The sequence below is a fragment of the Amblyraja radiata genome, chromosome 4 (assembly GCF_010909765.2).
Source record: "Amblyraja radiata isolate CabotCenter1 chromosome 4, sAmbRad1.1.pri, whole genome shotgun sequence".
In the NCBI taxonomy this organism is placed as follows: domain Eukaryota; kingdom Metazoa; phylum Chordata; class Chondrichthyes; order Rajiformes; family Rajidae; genus Amblyraja; species Amblyraja radiata.
The window spans coordinates 70,670,233-70,694,371 of NC_045959.1; the positions used below are offsets into that span (position 1 = coordinate 70,670,233).

The following is a 24,139-nucleotide window of genomic DNA, read 5'->3' on the forward strand; positions in this document are numbered from 1 at the left end:
TGACTTCAGAATTAAGGGACAGAAGTTTAGGGGTAACATGAGGGGGAACATCTTTACTCAGAGAGTGGTAGCTGTGTGGAATGAGCTTCCAGTGGAAGTGGTGGAGGCAGGTTCGATTTTATCATTTAAAAATAAATTGGATAGGTATATGGATGGGAAAGGAATGGAGGGTTATGGTCTGAGTGCAGGTAGATGGGACTAGGGGAAAATAATTGTTCGGCACGGACTTGTAGGGCCGAGATGGCCTGTTTCCGTGCTGTAATTGTTATATGGTTATATGGTTAACAAAAGCTTTTCACTGTACCTCGGTACACGTGACAATAGATTAAACTAAACTAAAGCAAAAACCGAGTGTAAAGTAGTTTATTTTCTGTGACCCATGAACTGTAGATGCATTGATTCTAAAAAGGTATGTTTATAGAACAATTGCAATCATCAAATCAATAACAATTTAGCCATGAGCCATTTGGGTATTTTGTCAATGAGTTGTCCAAGCGACTGGTCTCTGAAAGAAAACTACAATCTGCTTTTTTTTTTAACATTTGCTAGCTCACTGTTTTACCAGATTTCTCTAGAGGAGAACAGGTCCAGACAGTAAAATGGAAATATATCCACATTTGGATTCATTAAATAAAGCCAAAAGTTAGATTCCAATATACATTTCCCCTGGCAGCAGTAGGACCCTGTTGTACCCCAGAGAAAGTGAACACCTCCCAGGTACTGAGACAGATGTTTTCTTCCAGCATGTCAACTCTAAAGGGCCTGTCCCACTTGGTCGTTATTTGCGCGTCATTTACGCGACATCATTTACGCGTCACGATGCACGACGCAACATCATTTACGCGTCATGCACGAGTCGTGACACGCATGTGACGCGCACATGGCGTGCATTCCGCACGCATGGTGAGATGTGGTGGCGTAGGCAGTGATGCGCGATCGCGCGAGGTGCCCCAGGATTTTGGGATTCACAAAATCTTCGCGCGGCACCTGCGTGACGGGCAAATGACGCCCAAAGTGGGACAGGCCATTAAGCAGCTTGTGTATTGGTTCTGGATAATTCATTTAAAAAAAAATTTGATTGCTTGAAACATACAGCATGGAAACCGGTCCTTTAGCACACTAAGTCCACGGCAACTATCGATCACGCAATCACACTAGTTGTACGTTATCCCACATACGCATCCACTCTGTACAGACTAGGGATAATTTACATAGGCCAATTCACCTACAAACTTGCTCCTGATAGAAGTCACCTGGGACAAATTCCACACAGGTAGCACCCAAGTTCAGAATTGGACCAGGGTCTTTGTCAGCAGCTCTACCAGGAGCACCACCATGCTGCCCTGTATTTTTTTAACATTGTTTCAAGCGCACATCGTGCAGCACACCAATTCCAAAGGCTTAAAGATAGGCAAATGGCTGTTTGTCTTAGTCCCCTAATATATCTGATACGACGGGCCAGATTATCATTTTGGCAAGGGCAGTAGAAGATTGAGTACCGCAAACAAATAAATCGAATGAGATGCATAAAGTGCACTACCAGCTCTTGTCTGTCACTTTCAGAAGCCTATTATGTAAAAAAGAATACGTAAAGCTTTTCTTTTTAATTTAATTTGGATCTTGATTCCTTCATACAATGTGTGCATCTTGAGAAAACTGGCTTATACTGCTACCCCTACTTACGCTTGAACTAGTGACACAAGGAACTGCAGATGCTAGAATATTGAGCAAAATATTATGTGCTGGAGGCAGGGCCGGCCTTAGGCCAATTGGACTGATTTTTCCAAATTGCGGCCCGCGCCCAAGGGGGGCCAGCGTTAATTTTCCATATTTCATATGGAGCTACAAATTCGCTTTGTTAAATAAAGATTTCTAAAAAACATTCGCCATACGGATTCTTTTACCAAACGAACATGGATAACAACCGCTGTGGATAACAAACGATGTGTAAACTACTACTGTAGCACTTGTTAACAGCCAGTAGTTAGCAAGTAGTTATACAATGGGTCATCAATGCATCGATCCACATTCCTCAGTAAATGCAATTGTGTTTTGACTCACTGCCGCCGGAGCGGCCAAGACTCTGGTCTGGACCGGGGGGGGAGGGGGGGGGGGAGAGGAGAGGAGAGGAGGGTGGGGGGTAGTACCGGGTTCTGGGGGGATGTGAGAGTCTCACAGCCCCCGCCAGACTACCGGGAGCGGGGGGGGGGGGGGCGAGAGGGGGTCAGATTTGTATGAGATCGGCAGCAAACCGGCCCACTCTTGGTCGGGGGGGGGGATAGAGTTAAAAGACCTGAAGCGGAAACGAACGACAACAGGCCGGATAAGTGCGAGAAGGAGACAATCTGTGGATAAACAGATCTGGGGGTTGTGTTAATTCGTTCGGTGCTGGTACAACAGCAAACCAGGTTGCAAGTTTGAGTCTGTGTTAACATTGGTGTCGGGGTTGATGTCCAGGCCAGGGTATGGGTGGGATTTAACCCTCTGTCTGTCTGTGTCTGTGTGTGTCTGTCTGTGTGCGTGTGCGTGTGTGTGCGTGTGTGTGCGTGTGTCTCTGTGGCTATGTGTGTGTGTCTGAGTTTCTCTGTCTCTGTGGCTATATGTGTGTGTCTCTATCTGCGTGTGTGTCTGGGTGTGTCTCTGTCTATGTGTGTGGGGGGGCGACAGTGGAGTGCCAGAGAGACGAGGGATTTTCAGTTTGCAAACCACACGTTTTCAGTTAAGAGTTGGACACGATTACTGTAAATACGAGCAGCTCACGGAGCAGAGTCAGAATGAGAAACACTGCTCGGCTCTCACACACACACACACACTCGTGGAGTGAACTGTAGATATAAAAGTGGCTGGGGGTAGAGGAGTGGGGGGGGGGAGAGGGGAAGTGAGAGAGAGAGAGAGAGAGAGAAAGAATTGGAGAGAGAAGAGAGAGGAAGGGGGGAGAGAAAGGGAGAGAGAGGGGGAATAGAGAGAGAGAGGGAGAAGAGAGAGAGGGGGGAGAGAGAGCGAGAAAGAGGAAGGAGAGAGGGAGAGAGGGGGGGGGAAGAGAGAGAGGGGGAGAGAAGGGGAGAGAGAGCGAGAGAATTGGAGAGAGAGAGTTCTCCCTTCTGCCTCACCACCACTGTTGGCTGCCCTTTGTGAGGTGATTGGAGACCAAAACCAGTTACCCTTTAGATCTCCCTCTCCCTGCCTCTTACTACCTCCCTCCCCCTCCACCTCCCTCCATATTTAGAGAGAGGGGGGAGGATGAGGGAAGGAAGGGGGGAGAGGGTGGAGGTGAGAGAGGAGTGTGCCTTGCTTGGTGGGGAAGAGGGAAGTGGGATTGCTGTACGCAGGTGGTGACTCACGTTCACACTGGGATCCCCCCCCTGTCATTGTGCAGTCTATCTGACTCCCTGCACCCTCCCCCCCATATGGAGCGAAGAAAACATGCAACGGAGACGAGGAAACACTTTTTCTCACAGAGAGTAGTGAGTCTGTGGAATTCTCTGCCTCAGAGGGCGGTGGAGGCAGGTTCTCTGGATGCTTTCAAGAGAGAGCTAGATAGGGCTCTTAAAAATAGCGGAGTCAGGGGATATGGGGAGAAGGCAGGAACGGGGTACTGATTGTGGATGATCAGCCATGAACACATTGAATGAATGTGATATGAAAGTGAATTAGGTGTCAAATTAAACTTCTTTTTATGCTTTATCTGATGGGATAAATTGCAGACTTGATTTTTAAAATCTCAAAATTTTGTAACATTGCTAGAAAATGTACCTGCATCTTGGAGGCCGAAGGTTAGGTTGTTAGCCAAGAAAGATAGACTTCGTTATCCCTCAGTACAGCAACATCAAGAACGATGTTGCTGTACTGAGGATAGCCAAGTCTATCCCTCATTGCTAGCAGCTGATGGGAAGCGGCTGTAAAGTGGGAAGGGAAGCGGCTGTAAAAGGACAGCGCTGCTTGGTGTGGGGAGTTCCTTTCAGAGCGTGTGGGTAGTCTGTCCAAGGGTAAAGTTGCGGGGAGGGCAGGAGCGTTGACAAGGAGGGGGTCGGCTGGGGATCATCCAGCTCAAGAGCGGGTCAGCGGGCGATGGATAACAGGCAAGCGGGCGGTGGAGCATACTCCACATGCCAGTGCGAGTAATCTCAAATGATCCCTTGTTCGCGCTGACACAGGAGTAAGCTCCACCGCCCGCTGTGAGTTATCTACCACCCGCTGACTCGCTCCGCTCTATGATCTTTGCTCTTGAGCTGGTCCCCTCACGGTTCAGAAGGAGAGCACTGCCAGAGGTGAGCAGGCCGGCAGAAGGCGCTGAGTTGGCAGTCAGTTCAGCTGTCCGGTGATGAAGGCCGCTCATAGGCGTGCTGCTTCCCTCCCCGGCCACAATGCGGAGCGCTGCAGGAGCAGTAACTCAGTGTTGCTGGTATGAACCTGACCCCCTCCTTCTCAACGCTCCTGCCCTTCGTGCAACTTTACCCCTGGCTAGACTCCCCACACGCTGTGAAAGGAACTCTCCCCCGAATTGTCATATTACTCATGACACGTGACTCATTTATAATTATTTATTTATATTTCTATGAAAAAAATTCCCAATTTGGCCCCGCACCTCCTAAGGCCAGCTGGAGGTACTCAGTGGGTCAGACAGCATATGTAGAGGGAATGGACAGACAACATTCCAGATCATTTCAGACCGGACAGCCATTTGTGTTTTACTCTTGAATTAATTGGCTTGTGAGTTCACTTCAAAGGGCAGAAGGTACAAAAACCTGAAAACATGTATCACGTGACCCAGGAACAGCTTTGTTATTAGGCTACTAAATGGCCCTCATCAATTAGGGGGTAGCCATGACCTTCCAACCTATCCTCATTATGCAGGGCTCTCACTTAACTTTTTTCCCCTGTTGCCAGTGAGGCAACCTAGGAAGCTTTTTAGGTTGCCAAATGACAGTTTAGGTAGTCATTTAAGACGGTTTGCATGACGCGTGTGCGATAATGTACTCGGACGAAGTGCATAGATACCAGTCGGAATTATGCTCTATGAAGCATTCACATGTTATTTCTGCTTCAAATAAAGTCACAAACTAAACATATTCACCAATCAAGACATGATATATACCACAATGACATGCAGCTAAATTATAATACAGTATCTCAACGCTTTTTACACATTGCAATTAATGCAATTTCTATTATTTCTTTCCACTTCCAAACAAAAATGTGGTTGGATTAATTAGCGTATGATCAACCTGTGTCAATAAATCCTGGACCATGGTAACATATATGCTTAATCATGCACACTACCGATTGATGCAAGCATGTTTCTGTAAAGGACCAAAAATTATCATGACATGGCGATAGCATGGGTCGTTATTGCTATTGGTACAGAAACACTCTCGCTTCCCACATAATTTATCCACAAAATATACAGGTTGCAAGGAAATTTCTAAAGGCATTTTATGATAATCTATATAATATTAAAACTCTGTGGCTGCTGGCTGGCTGTGTTTCTGCCTGACTTGTGGTTGCCAGCCTGTGGTTGCCAGCCTTTGATTCATTGCTACGCCAACACCAGACCCATAAACGCCCAGATATTTTCCATTTCGGTGGATATTTCACTTTTCTGTCAGTGCTCTTCGGACAACACCGGCATCATCGCCCCGTGGCCTTGGCCGTCCCTGTCCACCGCCAAGAGCCCCCGCCAAAGGGGGAGGCAGTTGGGAAGCAGTTGAGAACTCCTCGCCACTGCCTCCCCTCCTCCGCCAGCCAACAGGAAGGTGCGGGGCCGAGTGGTGCAGGTGTTTCAGACGGCAGAAGGGGGCCTCCCCCTTCCTTCCTCCCTCCCTCCCGCCCTCCCTCCTCCCAGCCTCGGCGTGCGGGAGGGTTTGTTTTGAAAGCGGTTATCGCCGTTGGCAAGCTGCGGCCGCTGTCTGGGCGGGCGGGGTGTGGTAGGAGGAGGAGGAGGTGGAGTCACTGCTGCCGTGCGGGGCCTGTCTTTCCCTCCGACCCTCCGCACCTAGTATCTTTGCCCCGCACTACAGCCGTCATCGCCGCCGACACGAAACGTCACATTCCTTTTCTCCAGAGATGCTGCCTGACCCACTGAGTTACTCCAGTTTTTTGTGTCTATCTTCGGTATAAACCAGTATCTGCAGTGCCAAGCCGGGCAAAATGACTCGGCATTTAGGTTGCCCGGCGGCACTTTGGGTGGCCATTGGCACCCCGGCAACCGTTAATTTCGAGCTCTGTTATGAATGCTGGATTTTTTTTCTCTGTCACTAAATATAGTTTTTGAGTATTGTATCATTACGATACACTGCAGAAAAAGTATATTCTGATCTCTGATATTTTTCTCTTTGCACTACCTGTTGCACTTATGTATGACAATTATTCTTGTGTATAGGATGATCGGATTTAAATAGATTGCATGCAAACAAAAGCTTTTCCCTGTACCTCAATACACATGACAATAATAAGCCAATACTTTTAGGAAAAAGATTTAGGCCATTTCAGGATATTTCTATCAAAAACATTAAATAAATCAACATAAAACTGGTTCATCCGAATCATTGTTTTTGATTCACATGCACTAGGAAATGCAAATATCACAGCACAGTAGTATTTTTGCTTTAGATGCAACACAATTTCTGCCATTTATTAAAAGATGAATGACTCTTTATGGGTTCATTTATAATGAATGGCAGGGTGCGTGGCAGTGCCGTTGATTCTCACTGCAGCCATCGCTGTTAAATTAGTTGGAGTTTATCCATTGTCTGTAATATCAAAATTAATTAAAACCCACCGTGTTCGTCATCCACAACACTGGACTTAACAGAACAATGTGAAAAATGACACAGTACGTCCCTATTGCACAGTAGCTAGGAATGTGCAGGGTATTCTGAAGGAGATTGAGATATGCTATTCCAGTACACTGGAGTGGACAATGAATAATGGAAAGTCCAATATTTAGGCTACTCTTACACAGTTGATAAGACAAGGATTTGTGTGTTCTATTGAAGTGGAAAGAGCAATTGGTAGCACATTCTCACATGGTAGAAAGTGTAATGAGTTGTACAAAGGCCAGAGATTATGCTCCTTTACTTCAGTGGGAATGAATCAGATATTCTAATACAGTAGAATGGACACTGAAACAATTTCTAATATTGTGGAAAAAGTGATGAGTTGCATACTCTAATATAGTTGAATAAGCAATGAGACATTCCATGCTTATGCAGTCACCGAGGCCAACAGACAGTGTTTAGGATTAAGTACTTAGCAAGGAATTCTGTTGTTATTTTATTTTGTTCACAGCTTCAGGTCTCATAATATGTGAATTGATCTGTTTCTATCCAAGACAAAAGAAAACATTATAAACTTCAGAAGCAACATCAGATACATAAACAAAATGCTGCATTACCTTTGTGTCTACGCTTAGTATATTATCCCAAACATGACAGATTTTTCTGCTTGCGTGCACTTTAGAGAATAAAAGTATTTTTTCAACCATCTGATAGGATTTTCGCTGTTGAAGCTTCTATTGTGCAGCTTGAATTAGTCTTTATTATGACAGAGTTGTCCCTCTGAGCCTAAAATTGAATTAGTTCATCAACAATGGTCTTTCAACCATGCCTGAATTACCACTATTACACAAGCCTTCCTTCAATGAGAGGACTATGGAATTAAGTAACAGGAGATTCTTTCAACAAATCATTTTGGTCTACAATGCCTATACCTACACTTCAAAACTCATGAACGAGGAAAATACTTAAAAGCATAACGGGTAAATAAAGGCAGTGTCGAGAAGGAAATATTAGGTTGGATGACAAAGTCTTGGTCAAAGAGATAGATTATGAGGGCGGTCATGAAGTAGAAAGGAACACACTGTGTATGGAATCAGTGTACTGCAGATGAGGGATTGTTAAGGGCCTGACCCACTTAGGCGATTTTTCAGCAGACTGCCAGCGGCTGTCAAGTTGCCAGCAGTCGCCTGAAAAACCAGGAACTGGAACGGCGACTGTCAGAGTGGAACACACACACACACATCACTTCCTTCACCAGCCCGTGTGAATTTTTTAGACAGTGCACCCCCCGCTTGCCCTGTCTAAAAATTTCACACTGTGCAAAGCTAAGGTGATACAGACACACACCGCGATGAACAGGAAGGTTGGTGCTGTAAAAAGACGGCTAAAGCACAGGTACCTCTTGTAAAATGGGGGGGGGGGAGGAGGGGGAGAGGAGGGAGAAGGGGGGAGACGGAGTGGAGACAACTCTTAAGAAGCCAGAGATACACGGCTGTGAAGCTCGGCGGACATTTAACATTACCGGTTGGTTATCCTTGGTTCTGAAAACTACTGCTTACCTTTTTTTTCCCAATGAGCCAATGAAATTCACCGGTCAGCAACCTACAAGAACCTCTGAGAACTTTTGACCTCCTGGCAACCCACTGGCCCCTCCTGGCGACCCACCTACGCCTTGAAAATTCTCGCTACTCTCCATGGCGGCTTTATTCTAGTTGCTGCTAATTTTTCAACGTTGAAAAATTTACAGCGACCATTCTGAGGCCGTGACTAGTTCCCAGAACGCGGGAATTCCTCACGACCATGAAGGCGACTGCCCGGCAACCACCCGCGAACATGTGCCGTCCATGTGGCAACAGCATAGTTTCCTGCAGTCGCCTAGAATGTTGCCGAAGTGGGACAGGCCCATTAGGCATGTGATATCACTCACGAGTTGTTGGGGTAGCAGTCAGTTATAGAAACAAGAACCTACCATCAAATTAAGAAAAAGACAGCTGCATGAATAAACACAGTGTGTGGAATCAAAGCAGAGGAGTTGAAAGGAGACTTAAAGCACAAAAAGCTAGAATCAGATGATTTATTTTTAGTTACTGATTGATGGAATTTGAGCATCATTGGCAAGATCTAAGGAACAGCACTTTTGAATGGTTAGGACAATAAAGAGCAAGCAGAGCAAAACACTTGAAAGGATACAGCTAGGAGATTTTAAAATAACGTTGTTTCATGAAGGTAGACACAAAATGCTAGAGTAACTCAGCGGGACAGGCAGCCTCTCTGGAGAGAAGGAATGGGTGACGTTTCGGGCTGAGACCTTTCTTCAGACTGTACATGAAGAATTGGCAACGCTTCTGGAAGTTGTATACAGTTTTCAACAGCATTTTTACTTCTTCATTCAATCAAGGGATGTGGGCACTATTGAGAGTATTGGAGTGATTCTAATCCGACTTTGAATTTGACAGGCATGGCTCAAATTAATTGGTAGTGACTTTAAGACGCACCCACAACAACAAAGATCAACCCTGAGATGTTTTAACTGCCAGGCTTTGCTATGATCTGACCGGCTGATCTGACAGGAAACCCATCAATTTCCAGGGCACAATTTCTATGAAGATCTGCCAGTCTGCCTATAACCTTAAAATGAAATTGCAATCTCTGTGCCAGGGTTCATTGACAAAATGATAGCAGAAGACATTTCTGAGAAATGAGAAAGCAAATAGCTTTCTGACATTACACTCACATCCTATAAATATTTGAAAAAACCCTGCCTACTGCTTCTTATGTACAATAACCCCCTTTGCCACATCACCAATGATTATTCTTTTACCTGCTTTATTTCCATACTTTGCAATTCCCTTTCCAAATCGGTAGATTGAAGAGATTGCTTCTGAAGAACAAGTGTGCTGGGCGTATGGAACAAGCTGCCAGAGGAGGTAGTTGAGGCTTGGCAGGGTCTTAAGCCGATTGGACCGATTGCTCCCAATTACGCCCTGCGCCTTAGGGGAGCCACGCGTTATTCCGGATTTCATACGGAAACACAAATTCACTTTGTTAAATAAAGATTTAAAAAAAAACATTGCCATACGGATTCTTTTACAAAATGAACATGGCTAACAATCGCTGCATGGCCATCAGACGATTTGTTAACTACTACTGTCAGCACAAGTTAACGGCCAGTAGTTAACAAGTAGTTATACAATGTGTCATCAATGCATCGATCCACATTCCTCAGTAAATGTAATTGTGTTTTGAGCAAGTATTAATGACGCTGAGTTCCTTTGACACGGCGTCATTAATACTTGATCAAAGCACAATTACATTTACTGAGGAATGTAGATCGATGCATTGATGACACATTGAAAATTTCTTAAAACTCACCATCATGATTGAAGGCTTCTTCTTGGCGAGCTACTTCTTGGTGTGCAGGTTAGTCATTCAATTTACCTACCGACCCACGTTGTGTCTCTCTGCCTTTCGCTCTCTCCCTCCCTCTCTTTCTCTCGCGCTCTCTCTCTCCCGCTCCCCATCTCGTCTCTCTCTAGCTCTCTCACTCCCTCTCTCTCACCTCGACTCCTCGGCATTCCCGGAATCATTGACGTTTTGCGGTAGACAAAAATGCTGGAGAAACTGAGCGGGTGAGGCAGCATCAATGGAGCGAAGGAAACAGGCAACGTTTCGGATCGAAAGCCTTCTTCAGGGACCCGGCCCGAAACGTTGGCTATTTCCTTCGCTCCATAGATGCTGCCTCACCCACTTAGCTTCTCCAGTATTTTTGTCTACCTTTGATTTTCCAGCATCTACAGTTCCTTCTTAGACATTTTGCGGTGACGGCTGCATCTGCGGTTCATTTCTGTTGGGGGGGGGGAGAGAGTCCTGGCCCGTGGCGGCACCTGATAAGTGATATGTTCCCTCCATGGATGCTGCCTTGCTCGCTGAGTTCCTCCAGCACTCTGTGTTTTTTGTTTGGCTCTGAAGTTGAAGGTGGAACCCCCCCCGTGTCTACGTTCAACTCCCTGTCTGTGGTGGCTCAGCGGGACGGGCAGGGGCTCTGGGGAGAGGGTTGCGTTTCTGGTCGAGACCTTTCTTCAGACAATCACAAGTACTCTCACCGACGAGAGTTCAGTTCAGTCTGAAGAAGGGTCTTCTCTCCAGAGTCGCTGCGCTGCCTGTCCTGCTGAGCAACTCCAGCTTTTGTCTATCCTCAATTTCAGAGTTAAATAAAATTTCTCATGGGTCTATTGCTAGAAATTGTAATATATTTACCTATCTGTTACAGACAGCATATAATACAATAGTATTAAAGTTCTGATCTTGAGAATAACACATTTTTGAATTTTCAAGGCAGTCTGGGTGGTTATTACTATTTCTGTCACAACAGTCAATTTTGTAATTAGCTACAATTAGGTAATTAACTAATTATATGCTTTAATTTCAGGTCATCCAAATAAGATGTTTTATATTTGTTTCAGAATGCTTCAATCTATAATAACTGAACATTTCATTCAGTTCTCTTAATTTTTAAGAAAGTTATGGGCTTTTGGCTGTCCTCGATCACAGCTTTTGTGTTGTCAATGGAAAAGCAAATTCCATTGCAAGATGACAATTTCCGAGTATGAAAATGGCCATAACCTTTTTAATACTGAAGATATGACAGTGAATTAGGTGTCAAATTAAAAACTTATTTTTATGCTTTCTGATGAGATAAATTGCAGACTTGATCTTTTAAATCTCAAAATTGTTAGAAAATGTACCTGCATTTTCACAGCGTGTGGGTAGTCTGGCCAGGGGTAAAGTTGCGGGGAGTTGAGAAGGAGGGGGTCGGGGATCATTCCAGCATCTAGCTCAAGAGCGGGTCATCGGGTGATGGATAACAGGGCAGCGGGCGGTGGAGCTTACTCCATATATCAGCACGAGTAACCTCAATTGATCCCTTGTTCGCGCTGACACAGGAGTAAGCTCCACCTCCCGCTGTGATGTTATCCATCACCCGCTGACCCACTCCGCCCTATGATCTTTGCTCTTGAGCTGGTCCCCTCACTGTTCAGATGGAGAGCACTGCCAGAGGTGAGCGGGCCAGCAGAAAGCGCTGAGATGGCGGCCGCTCGTAGCCACACAAGATACTTCCCTCCCCGGCCACAATGCAGTGGTTCCGCGCCCGGAACACCGCGGCAGCGATGAGTGGGTTACTGGCATGAATCCCGACCCCATCCTTCTCAACCCTCCTGCCCTCCCCACAACTTTACCATTGGCTAGACTCCCCATACGCTGTGAAAGGAACTCTCCCCCCAATTGGTCCCTTGAACTAGTATTGCCATTCAATAAGATGACAACTGTTTCAACTAGTCCCGGTGTGCTCCCGTTTTTCCACCATCTTTCCACCTGCCGTCACCCTCCATCCCCCACCCATTCAGTAATTCAGAAAGAAGGAGATTTGGAAGCCTTGGGCAAATTGAATTGTTACTTTACTTATTTTTATTTTTTATTTTTACGGAGAGAATAATCTGCGCATGCGCGGTTTAAGATTTTTTTTAAAGCCGACTGACTGTCATATAATCACGACACTGAATATGACTCATTTATAATTATATATTTATATTTCTATGAAAATTGTTCCCAATCGGGCCCCGCACCTCCTAAGGCTGGCCCTGAGTCTGGGACTGTCCCAGTGTTTAAGAAACAGTTAGACAGGTACATGGATAGGACAAGTTTGGAGGGACATAGCCCTAGCGCGGGCAGGTGGGACTAGTGTAGCTGTTGGCCAGTGTGGGCAAGTTGGGCCGAAAGGCCTGTTTCTACACTGTATCATTCTATGACTCTCTGACTATGACTCTAAGTGGACAAATTGGATCAACTGTTGTCAAATATGTTGTCCACCATGCATGAAGAGATTTCAGACGTCTTGACGTATCCAAGAGAGTTTAAAAAATAGCCCTTAGGACTAACGGAATCAAGGGATATGGGGAGAATGCAGGAACAGGGTACTGATTTTGGATGAATGATCAGCCATGGTAATATTGAATAGCTCAATGGCTGGCTAAAGGGGCCGAATGGCCTACTCCTGCACCTATTTTCTATGTTTCTATCAGCTCCAACTGCGTCACTGCTTGGACCTGCAAATATGTGGATGCTGCCTGGCCTGCTAAGTATTTTCAGTGCTCTCTATTTCTAGTATATGTAGCACAGTGTGGATGTCTGCGACTCCATAAATAATTTGTGTTGGAGAATGTGTTGGAGAATAAGTAAAAATCCTAGTTAAGCATAAACTGGGTGTGTATTTCACCCATTCCGTGTTAAACAAAGACAGTTTAATTTTGATGTTTGGCAAGCCGTAGTTTGGTTGTTATTCTGAAATAATTAAATTACTTCCCGTACTGTATCAAGGCTCCTGGAATGATGGGAGAAACACTGACTGCTTTTGCAGGCAACTCTCATTCATATTGCATCGCCTTTGTAGGGGCTTTCTCCTCTCAGGAGTCCAGACTCACAAAAGTGCACAATGTCCTTTTCCAGCTGCTGAGGTCTTCAAACTTTTTTAAAAATAGTGACGCTTGCAAAAGGTCCACATAATTCGTAAGGTAACATCAGAATGGTAATCCTCTCTCTACCTCCTAAGGGAGTAAACCCATCAAAGGATAGTACACTCCAAATTTGCTTTTCAAAGCAATTTCCATTTGAAAATTGCAGCTGCCTAGCTTTATGTTCACAGCGGAATATGTTCCTGTATCACCACTGGAAAACAATTGTGAATTTCTATCACAAAACACCTCACAGGAAATTAAACTTTGTGTGATGTTTTCTTTAAACAAAAATAGCAATTCAATGACATGTTTCCAGAATCTTTCATCACAAAATATTCTCATTTGCTGCGATTAATCTACTTCCATGATCTCAAAAAACTGAGCTGCCTCAAAAATGACGTCTGTTCCTATCTTGTTTTCCATAATGCTGAGGTTATAAAGACTTTTTTCCTGCTTTGAAGTCATTGTATCAAAAGAAGCCTGTTGTATGTTACTTACACGCTGATTTATCCTTTTACACACTGTTTTTTTTCATTCTTTTTTCAGTATGTTATGTTATTTCATTATAAAGCTCTGAAGGGTTTACTGCCTTAAGCCATTTCTAGCATGTTGCAAATCACTCACTTCCCAAAAATAGGAATAGTTTACAAAGATGTGATATTTAAAATGCTTTCATTCCTTGAATGTGCAACAAAACTATCCACAAGAACACTTTCACAACCTTTTTAGCAATCTTACAACAGATTTACTGCATCTCTTCATTTTGAATACTGCAGTTCCTACTGTAGCAGAGGCTGTATAAAATGTCATCGGAATCACTTACAGCCCCTGCAGATTAAATAAAAGCTCTTTGGAAGTGTGTTTAGTTTTGAGATACAACACAGAAACAGACCCTTATGCCCACCGTGTCCGCACCAAATGGTGATCACCCTGTACACTAGCACTATCCTGCATATTAGGGACAATTTTTACAGAAGCCAATTAACCTATAAACTTGTACATCTTTAGAGTGTGAGAGGAAACCGGAGCACCTGGAGAAAACCCACATGGTCACAGGGCGAACATACAAACTCCGTACAGACGGTACCCATAGTCAGGATCGAACCCGGGTCTCTGGAGCTGTAAAGCTGCAACTCTACCACTGTGCCACCGTGCCGTTGTGCCACCGTGCCGTTCCTAAAGACTCGTGGCAATGTATATATTAGCCACCAGCAGAACTACAGACTTTATGTGATACTGCAAATAAATATTTTATTCTCTGCAGTTTACTGTTGAAACCTGAAGGAAGGTGGATGTTTTATGCAATTGCACATGTATCAGCAGGGGGCCAGAACTTAAATATTTTTTTGATTAGGAGAACGAAAAAAGTTATTCAACTCATTTCCTTGGACTTTCAATGTGTCCCGACATGCTGTTTTCAAACTTTGTACATCACTACTGTATTTCAGATCAAATAACCTAACCTGCAGAAATCTTGCTGTGTGGTAAATGGAGCAAAGCGAACTGACTGCCCTGGAGATGGAGTTAACTGCTGCATTTCATAATGAACTTCTCCAAACAAATGCCACATACGGCGATACTGCACAGAACTCATTGAATTGTTAAAGAAACATCTCTTTTGCTGTTTTAATTAAAACGAGTCCGTGAATAGATAAAACTATAAAATCACTTGGAAGGCTGGGATCAGGAATAAACTTTTAAAACTTTGAGGCCATTTTCCTTTCTACGATATCATAACTGATCTGGTAACACCTGCATCACACTTTGTGCAACAGTATTGTGTGCACTAATTCAGCTACATATATTGTGGCATCAGGGAAGACACAGGGTTCTGCAGTGGCCATACCGAAACTCACAGTAGGGTGAATTCACAGGATATATTTTATTTACAGTGGTAAGGAAGTCCAGGACCATGTGTGGGCGCTATCCCTCATCCTCAGGTGGTGTTTCTGGCGATCTCGGGCTTGTCCCAGCAGCTCACCCTTGGCTCAAGAGAAGGCAGAGGCAGTCCCAGGCTTATCCTGGCAGCTCAGCTTTGGAGTTGGAAAGACAGCGCTGGCAGCCTCTGGATTCTCCTGGATTCACTGGATGTTTTCAAGAGAGAAACATAGCTCTTGGAGCTAACGGGATCAAGGGATATGGGGATAAAGTAGGAACAGGGTACTGATTTAGGATGATCAGCCATAATCATATTGAATGGCGGTGCTGGCTCAAAGGGCCAAATGGCCTACTCCTGCATCTATTTTCTAAGTTTCTATCCTGGTGGCTCAGCCTTTGCATCTGTGCGTAGGCGCAGTCCCTCATTGTCTGGGGGAAGGAAGAGGTGCTGGTGTCTCAGGCATGCTCCAGCCACTCTACCTTAGCCTCAGTAGAGGTATGACTGTCTAGGGCTGGGGTTCCCAACCTTTTTCGTCCCGTTTACCTCAGGCAACTTAATAGCTCATAATGTTATTTCACTTATTTATGAACAACTAATGATGAACAGATACCAGAACCAAATACAGTCAATCAATGAGAAAAATATGTACAAATCCAGAATCAACAAATTTGCCCCCCTAGGTTGGTGAAATTTACCCCAGGTTGGGAACCCTTGGTCTAGAGCTTCTTCCCAGCAGCCCAGTCTTGAACACACAGTGGTGTTGGTGGTCTCGGCTTGGCACTAGTGGCTCTGTGTTCCTTGAACTTGCAATAGGGGAACATGGCTAACTTTGTCTTCCTCCTCCCTCTTTCTCTTCTTCTTCCATTTTCTCCTCTTCCTTTTCCTTTTCCTCTTACACTTTTGCCTTCACCCCTCTGGCCACAATGCCTGTGTTTTAGAGGGAATAGGCTGACATGGTACAGGTGGCAAATCCAACATCAGTTATTTGGACCCAGCTGTTACCAATGATGCTGGGGACTGGCCTCTCCTGGCCTGTCAGCCAGTCATCGGGATCAGAGCTGCATATGAGGGTTGGGGCCACTGTCACAATATGCAACTAAAATGACAAAATATGTACAGGGGAATGTTTTCTATAAATGTAACGATGCTTAGTTTTTAGTTTAGTTTAGAGATACAGCGCGGAAACAGGCCCTTCGGCCCACCGGGTCCACACCGACCAGCGGTCCCCACACATTAACACTATCCTACACACACAAGGAACAATTTTTACATTTACCAAGCCAATTAACCTACAAACCTGTACATCTTTGGAATGTGTGAGGAAACCGAAGATCTCGGAGAAAACCCACGCAAGTCACGGGGAGAACGTACAAACTCCGTACAGACAGCACCCGTAGTCGGGATCGATCCCGGGTCTCCGGCGCTGCATTTGCAGCAACTCTATCACTGTGCCACCATGACCACCCTTGAATGACATTCACTTATTCAGCACAGAATAATGTAAAGATAACTTGAATACTGATTCCGTGAGTTCCAGAGATTTAAACATTACTTTTCAGAAGGAATATAAAATACTCCTTAAGCTTCCAGCAAATTATCCTAGACTGAATTAAATGGGAAGTTCAGATGATTAGCTCATGCATACAATCTGAATTTTGGGAAGGCAAGACCTCTTTGGGGACAGAGGAAATGCTTGGAAGAAATTGTATATTTTTTGTTGTAAAATACTGCTGCAACGATTTAACTTGAAGCAGGTGGACCTGTGCTTACACTGGTGAAACTGATATGGTACAATAGTCCCCCAGTTTTTGAGGCTCTGCAGCCCAGATGACCTGTTCCACTGGCTGTCTGCCTTGGGAGTGTGGTGGGGCAGATGTGAGGTATGCACTGTTGTTAGAATTGTTGCTGCCTGCGTTGTGAATTCTCCCAAGATGGTAAACAGGTTTTGACCAGGAGCATCCCAACACCAGAGTCAAAGCATATTCTGGAAGAATTGTCGCCAATAGATTTGCACATTTTACATCCAAGCTCAAATCATAACATAGCTTATCACCTGATACAAATATTTATTTTTCTGAGCAAATCATTTGTTTTACCATGCTGATGGTAAATAGATAGATTTGTAAGGCAGTGCTTCATAAACTATTTCAGTGTCATTCACCCTTGAGCATTTATCACAAAATTTAATTCACCCTCGCAGATTTAAATCCCTTCTTAATGATGTTGAAGCGGGCTCTTCTGTCTGTACATGCTTTGTTTGATGATGTTCTGACTGTGACTCTATTTATATGTTCTCTGTTGTTTTTTTTAAATTATTGTCTGTAACTGTGGAACTGTGCTGCTGCCTGTCTTGGCCAGGACTCTCTTGTAAAAGAGATTTTTAATCTCAATGAGACTTCTCCTGGTTAAATAAAGGTTAAATAAAACCCTCAACTAAATTTTCTTTTTTTTTTTTTGGTAATTTTTGTCTTATTCTCCCTTGTGTATAATTTTATATATAATTTTACATATAATTTATTTTGTCACATGAGCAAAAACATAAATGAACTCATTTCTTAAGTGTTTATTTTATTCAACTCCTTGAACATCCTCAAAATATGTAAAGAAAACAAGGAATGAAAAAAAGAAAAGTTTAATTACCGCTGGAGTTGGAAAATAATTCTATTGATAAATTATTTAAAAAAAACATTACAATGTCTAAACACTGGGCTTCAGCCCCATCCTACCCTTTTGGGATTTGATTACTGCAGATTTCTTCTTTGAAAACTAGCTCAAAAAGCTAAATTGCTACACAAAGTAAACTTACAGTTTGTGATGGATGTGATATAATTAGCATATGTTATGTCTTGTGCGAGGGGAAGCATGCGCTGGGGAGACTCAAGGTGGCGTCCTGGAATAAAGAAGCTTGAGCAAGGCAGAGCTAGAGCGATTAGAAAGTGTTCGCAATTTATACATAAAGGAACGGATGTAATGTAAGATGACTGTAATAATATAATTTTGCAATAGTGTATAATCGAAATGGTGTTATCCGCCAAGTTAAAGGGGGAGCAGTGTGATGTATGTGATATAATTAGCATATGTTATGTCTTGTGCGAGGGGACGAATGTGCTGGGGGAGACTCAAGGTGGCGTCCTGGAATAAAGAAGCTTGTTAGTTTACTCCCGTATCTGAGTGTTATTTTAAGTCAGTTCCAAGCACCAAAATACACAACACAGTTCAACAGTTGCCATTTATGAATTTATGATCCCACAGCTCGTCTGGTCTTCTCTAAAAGGTTATATTACAGTAAATTTGGGAAATATCCTGCTACTTTGAAATTAGAAAACTATAGGCAGAGAGAAAAAAATATATAAGACATTTGCAGCTCCACTGCCATTAAAAACAATACGAGCTTACTAATCACTTTAATGACAATGCCTTTGTTACTATAGATTAAAAAAATCTGAATAAATTAAGTAATTCACCCTTCATTCACCCCTCCAGTTTCATTCACACCAAAATAATTGTATTCGCCCTTGGGTGAACCATTCACCAGTTTAAGGAGCATTGGTGTAAGGTATAGTTTAGTTTAGTTTAGTTTAGAGATCCAGCTTGATAACAGGTCCTTCCGAGTCTGCGCTAACCAGCGATTACCCCATACACTAGTTCTAGGGATGATTTTCAGAAGTCAATTAACCTACAAACCTGCACGTCTTTGTAATATGGGAGAAAACCGGAAACCGGAGTAAAACCCTGTAGTCGCAGGTGGAACGCACAAACTCTGTATAGACAGCACCCATGGTTAGGATCAAATCCGGGTCTTTGGTGATGTAAGGCAGCAACTCTACTGCTGCACCACCGTGCTGCTGTAAACCATGTATTTAAACTGACCCACAACCTGCCACTGCCATACCTCCAATTTTAAATGTGTCCGACCTTGAGGCATTTAAACAGTTAGAAATTGAGTTAAATAATACAAAAGAAACCTAAAACTTAAAATTGAACATTCCTAACCCGAACGCAATCTCACAAATGTTACAAATTTACAGTTACAGATTATACTACTTCTACAAAATGCATGAACATTTGTGACACTGCAATTATAGCGCAATATCTATATTACTAAAAGTCTGATCTTGACTGCTTTTGGCTCACTGTGCTGTGATTTCCGAGAGAATGCTGCCACCTACGGCCATCATTTTTGGTCACCTAGCTCAGAGCCCCCCTCCGCCTTCCTGGACCAGAGGATTTTTCCCACCGATGAATAATCAGAGAGATATTATTATTTTTTTTAAATTGCCATTCTCTCTGCTGCCCCTGCTGGTGGGAGGGGGGAGGGACTATATAACCCGGAAGTGGTGTACCTCACTCAGTCTCTGCAAGATGGAGGAAGCCAGAGGGTCACGTGTCTCTGAGCTCTGAATAACACTAAACACATGTCTACTCAACTGTGATTGCCCTTAATGTGGTTTGAAAATGAAAATATGGTTGGTTTGAAGTAAACAGGCACTGCATGCAAATGATTGTTTGGGGGGTTTGTGTTGAAGTAAAAAGGCACTGCATGCAAATGGTTGTTGGGGGGGGGGGGGGGTTTGGGTTGAAGTAAAAAGGCACTGCCTGCAAATGGTTGTTTGGGGGTTTTGGGTTGAAGTGAAAAGGCACTGCATGCAAATGGTTGTTTGCCTAAACTTGACAACTTCCTGTTTGCACTATATTGATTTTAGATAAAACGCTACCACATACGACTGTGATTTTTAGCCATCTTGCTCAGTCCCCCTCTGCTCATCAGGTGCAGAGGATTCTCCCCATGAATGAAAAACAAAAGTGTTATTAGTGTTTAAAAAATGTTGGGAATCTCTCTCCTGTCAATCACGCCATGAAGGCCACACCTTTTCTGGTGGGAGGGGGAGGGATTATAAAACCAGGAAGTGTGAGTGTGGCCCAGTCTCTGCATGATGGGGGAGGGAGAGGTCACGACTCTGTCTGAGCTGTGAATCAACTGAACACACTAAATGTCTACTGAACTGTGAGTGTGGTGTTTTGTGTGGTTTTATGGTGATTTTTACAGTGGTTTCACCCTGCTTGAAAAGGTATGAAACTGCATTTGAAGGTGGTGGCCTTGCATGAAATGGTATGAAACTGCATTTGAATTTGGTGGCCATGCACCCTCCTTGAAATGGTATGAAAGTGCACTTGAATTTAGTGGCCTTGCACCCTCCTTGAAATGGTATGAAACTGCACTCGAATTTAGTGGCCTGCACCCTTGCATTAAGTCCTCACTCCCACCCACCCTGGATCAGCATCAATTTGCGTATAGAGCTAATAGGTCAACGGAAGATGCCATCAACACCGCTCTACATTCTGCACTGGCACATCTGGAGCGTCCTGGCTCATATGTGCGGATGTTATTTGTAGATTTTAGTTCTGCATTTAATAACATCATCCCCAGCAGAATGGTGGACAAACTGTCTGATCTAGGTGTTAATGCAAACACATGTGGATGGATTAAGGACTTTTTAACAGACCGCCCACAGACTGTCAGGATGGGGTCCAATTACTCCCCAGTCCTGACGCCTAGCACAGGTGCGCCACAAGGATGTGTGCTGAGTCCAATATTGTATACAATATACACTTACGACTGTATACCAACACACAGTACAAACAGGATCATCAAGTTTGCGGATGACACGACTGTGGTGGGACTGATAAACAACAACGACGGGTCTGCCTACAGGGATGAAGTCCAAAACTGACCGTCTGGTGTACCAAAAACAACCTGGTACTAAACCCATCAAAGACAAAAGAACTTGTCGTTGACTTCAGGAGGAAGAGGGGAGAGGAACCTGCTCCCTTATACATCAAAGGAGACATGGTGGAGAGAGTCAACGACTTTAGGTTCCTGGGAATAAACATCTCCCAGGACCTCAAATGGCAAATGAACACCGTCACTCTCTTGAAGAAGTCTCATCAGCGGCTGTATTTCCTGAGGTCTCTACGGAGAGCTAACGTCTCACAGCCGCTGCTGCTGTCCTTCTATCGATGCGCCGTGGAAAGTATCCTCACCTACGGAATCCTGGTGTAGTTTGCTAGCTGTACTGTGGCTGAGAGGAGGGCGCTGCAGGGAATTATAAAAACTGCGCAGCGCATTACAAACGCTAACCTGCCCTCCTTGGATGACATATACAAGGCCCGATGCTTGCGCAGGGCCATAAATATCAAGAAGGACACATCCCACCCTGCCAACCACCTTTTTACTCTGCTACCCTCGGGGAGGCGACTCAGGTCAGAGCTTAACTCCAATAGTGAACACTGGGAAGCAAGAAGTAACTTCGAGGAATACTGCTAAATTCTTTTAAACTTTTTTAAAAATGTATCTATTATTTTACTATTAACTGTACATATGTGTATTGGTTGTTGTGTTGTATTTCTTTTAACGGAGGAGAAGCAAATGGAATTTCGTTGCTCAGTTTTGTGCAATGACAATAAACATATTCTATTCTTCTATTCTATTCTATTCTATTCTGATTGAAGTGGTAAGAAACTGCATTTGAATTTGGTGGCCTTGCACCCTGCTTGAAGTGGTTGGAAACTGCACATGAATTTGGTGGCCTTGCACCCTGCTTGCAGTATAATGTGGATAAATGTGAGGTTATCCACTTTGGTGGAAAAAACAGGAAAGTAGACTATTATCTGAATGGTGGTCGATTAGGAAAGGGGGAGATGCAACGAGACCTGGGTGTCATGGTACACTAGTCATTAAAAGTAGGCATGCAGGTGCAGCAGGCAGTGAAGAAGGCGAATGGTATGTTAGCATTCATAGCAAAAGGATTTGAGTATAGGAGCAGGGAGGTTCTACTGCAGTTGTACAGGGTCTTGGTGAGACCACACCTGGAGTATTGCATACAGTTTTGGTCTCCTAATCTGAGGAAAGACATTCTTGCCATAGAGGGAGTACAGAGAAGGTTCACCAGACTGATTCCTGGGATGTCAGGACTTTCATATGAAGAAAGACTGGATAGACTCGGTTTGTACTCGCTAGAATTTAGAAGATTGAGGGGGGATCTTATAGAAACTAACAAAATTCTTAAGGGGTTGGACAGGCTAGATGCAGGAAGATTGTTTCCGATGTTGGGGAAGTCCAGAACAAGGAGTCACAGTTTAAGGATAAGGAGGAAATCTTTTAGGACCGAGATGAGGAAAACATTTTTCACACAGAGAGTGGTGAATCTCTGGAATTCTCTGCCGCAGAAGGTAGTTGAGGCCAGTTCGTTGGCTATATTTAAGAGGGTTAGATGTGGCCCTTGTGGCTAAAGGGATCAGGGGGTATGGAGAGAAAGCAGGTACAGGATACTGAGTTGGATGATCAGCCATGATCATATTGAATGGCGGTGCAGGCTCGAAGGGCCGAATGGCCTACTCCTGCACCTATTTTCTATGTTTCTATGTTTCTAAGTGGTAGGAAACTGAACCTGAATTTGGTGGCCTTGCACCCTGCTTGAAGTGGTATGAAACTGCACTTGAATATGGTGGCCTTGCACCCTGCTTGAAATGGTAGGAAAATGGATTTGAATTTGGTGGCCTTGCACTCTGCTTGAAATTGAATTTCAAGGAATATCCGTGAGTCAACTGCCAGCCCACCAGCCGTGAGTGAGCTGCCAGCACATCAGGCTTGAGGGACTGAGCTGCCGCCCCAAGAATCCATTTGGCACACAATGTCCATACTAGCTCTCTGGAGACCAGTAGTCCCTGCAGCCAACAACACCCATACCAGCGCTCCAGAAAGCACACCCCCCCCCCCCCCTCCCCTGGCCACCAATATTGGAATTGGTGGAGAGGTGGAATATTGCGTCGGGGGACCAGCCCTCCCGTGTGAACATGGGATCCAACGGGTCCCACTTAGTCTAGTTCTATTATATAGATGGTGAGAGGTACTTCCTGAAGAGGTCTTTTTGAATTGAGGTACAATGACACAGGTTGTTCACATGTTAAACATTCCCATTCAATGAAGGCATTATTTGTAAGACTCCTGATTTTCAAAAAGATCTGTGGCAGTGTATTCAATGCAGAAGTGTTGATGTAATGCACTGCAGAACCAGAAGAGCAATGCATGTTTTATGACACTACCTGGATCATTCTATTCTTGCAGAGACACCTGATTGGGATTCCTTTTGAGAAGTCAGCAAGATGGCGCAGCAGTAGAGCTACTGCTTTACAGCACCAGAGACCCGGGTTCGATCATGACTATGGGTGCTCGTCCGTACATTCTCCCCGTGACCTGCGTGGGTTTTCTCCAAGATCTTTGGTTTCCCCCCACACTACAAAGACGTACAGGTTTGTAGGCTAATGGGCTTGGTATAAATGTATTAATGTAAAATTGTCCCTGGTGTGTGTAGAGTAGTGTAAGTTTGCGGGAAACGTTGGTCAGTGTGGAATTAGTGGGCCAGAGGACCCGTTTCTGCGCTGTATCTATAAAAACTTATTAAAAAGTCCTTGTGGTGCAAATATTGCTGTGAAAAAGAACTTTACACCTACAAGTCTTCCTACTACAACCTACCATGTTAGGATCCATGGAAAGATTGAGACACAATGAAAATCAGGTGAAAATTGTTTAGATATTACTTCTGTGCTACCCTACAGAACCTCTCCCGACCAGATTAAGTTTATCTTCGTAGATATTTATGTAGGCATTCCTGCATCTTTCATTAATGTGCATAAAAGGGAATACATAGAAATATAGAAAGTAGGTGCAGGAGTAGGGCATTCGGCCCTTTGGGCCAGCACCACCATTCAATATGATCATGGCTGATCATCCAGAATCAGTACCCATTTCCTGCTTTTCCCCCATATCCCTTGATTCCTTTAGCCCTAAGAGCTAAGTGTTTATTTAACGCTCTTTTGAAGGCCTCCACTGCATTCTGTGGCAGAGAATTCCACAGATTCACAACTCTCTGGGTGAAAAAGTTTTTCTTCATCTCAGTCCTCAATGGCCAACC

At 44.1% G+C, this 24,139-nt stretch overlaps 1 protein-coding gene across 1 annotated transcript in view; it reads right to left on the reverse strand.

Moving 5' to 3' along the window:
- pxdnl (peroxidasin like) overlaps positions 1 to 24,139 on the reverse strand; it is a 498,663-nt gene that overhangs the window by 322,238 nt on the left and 152,286 nt on the right. The window lies entirely within an intron of this gene.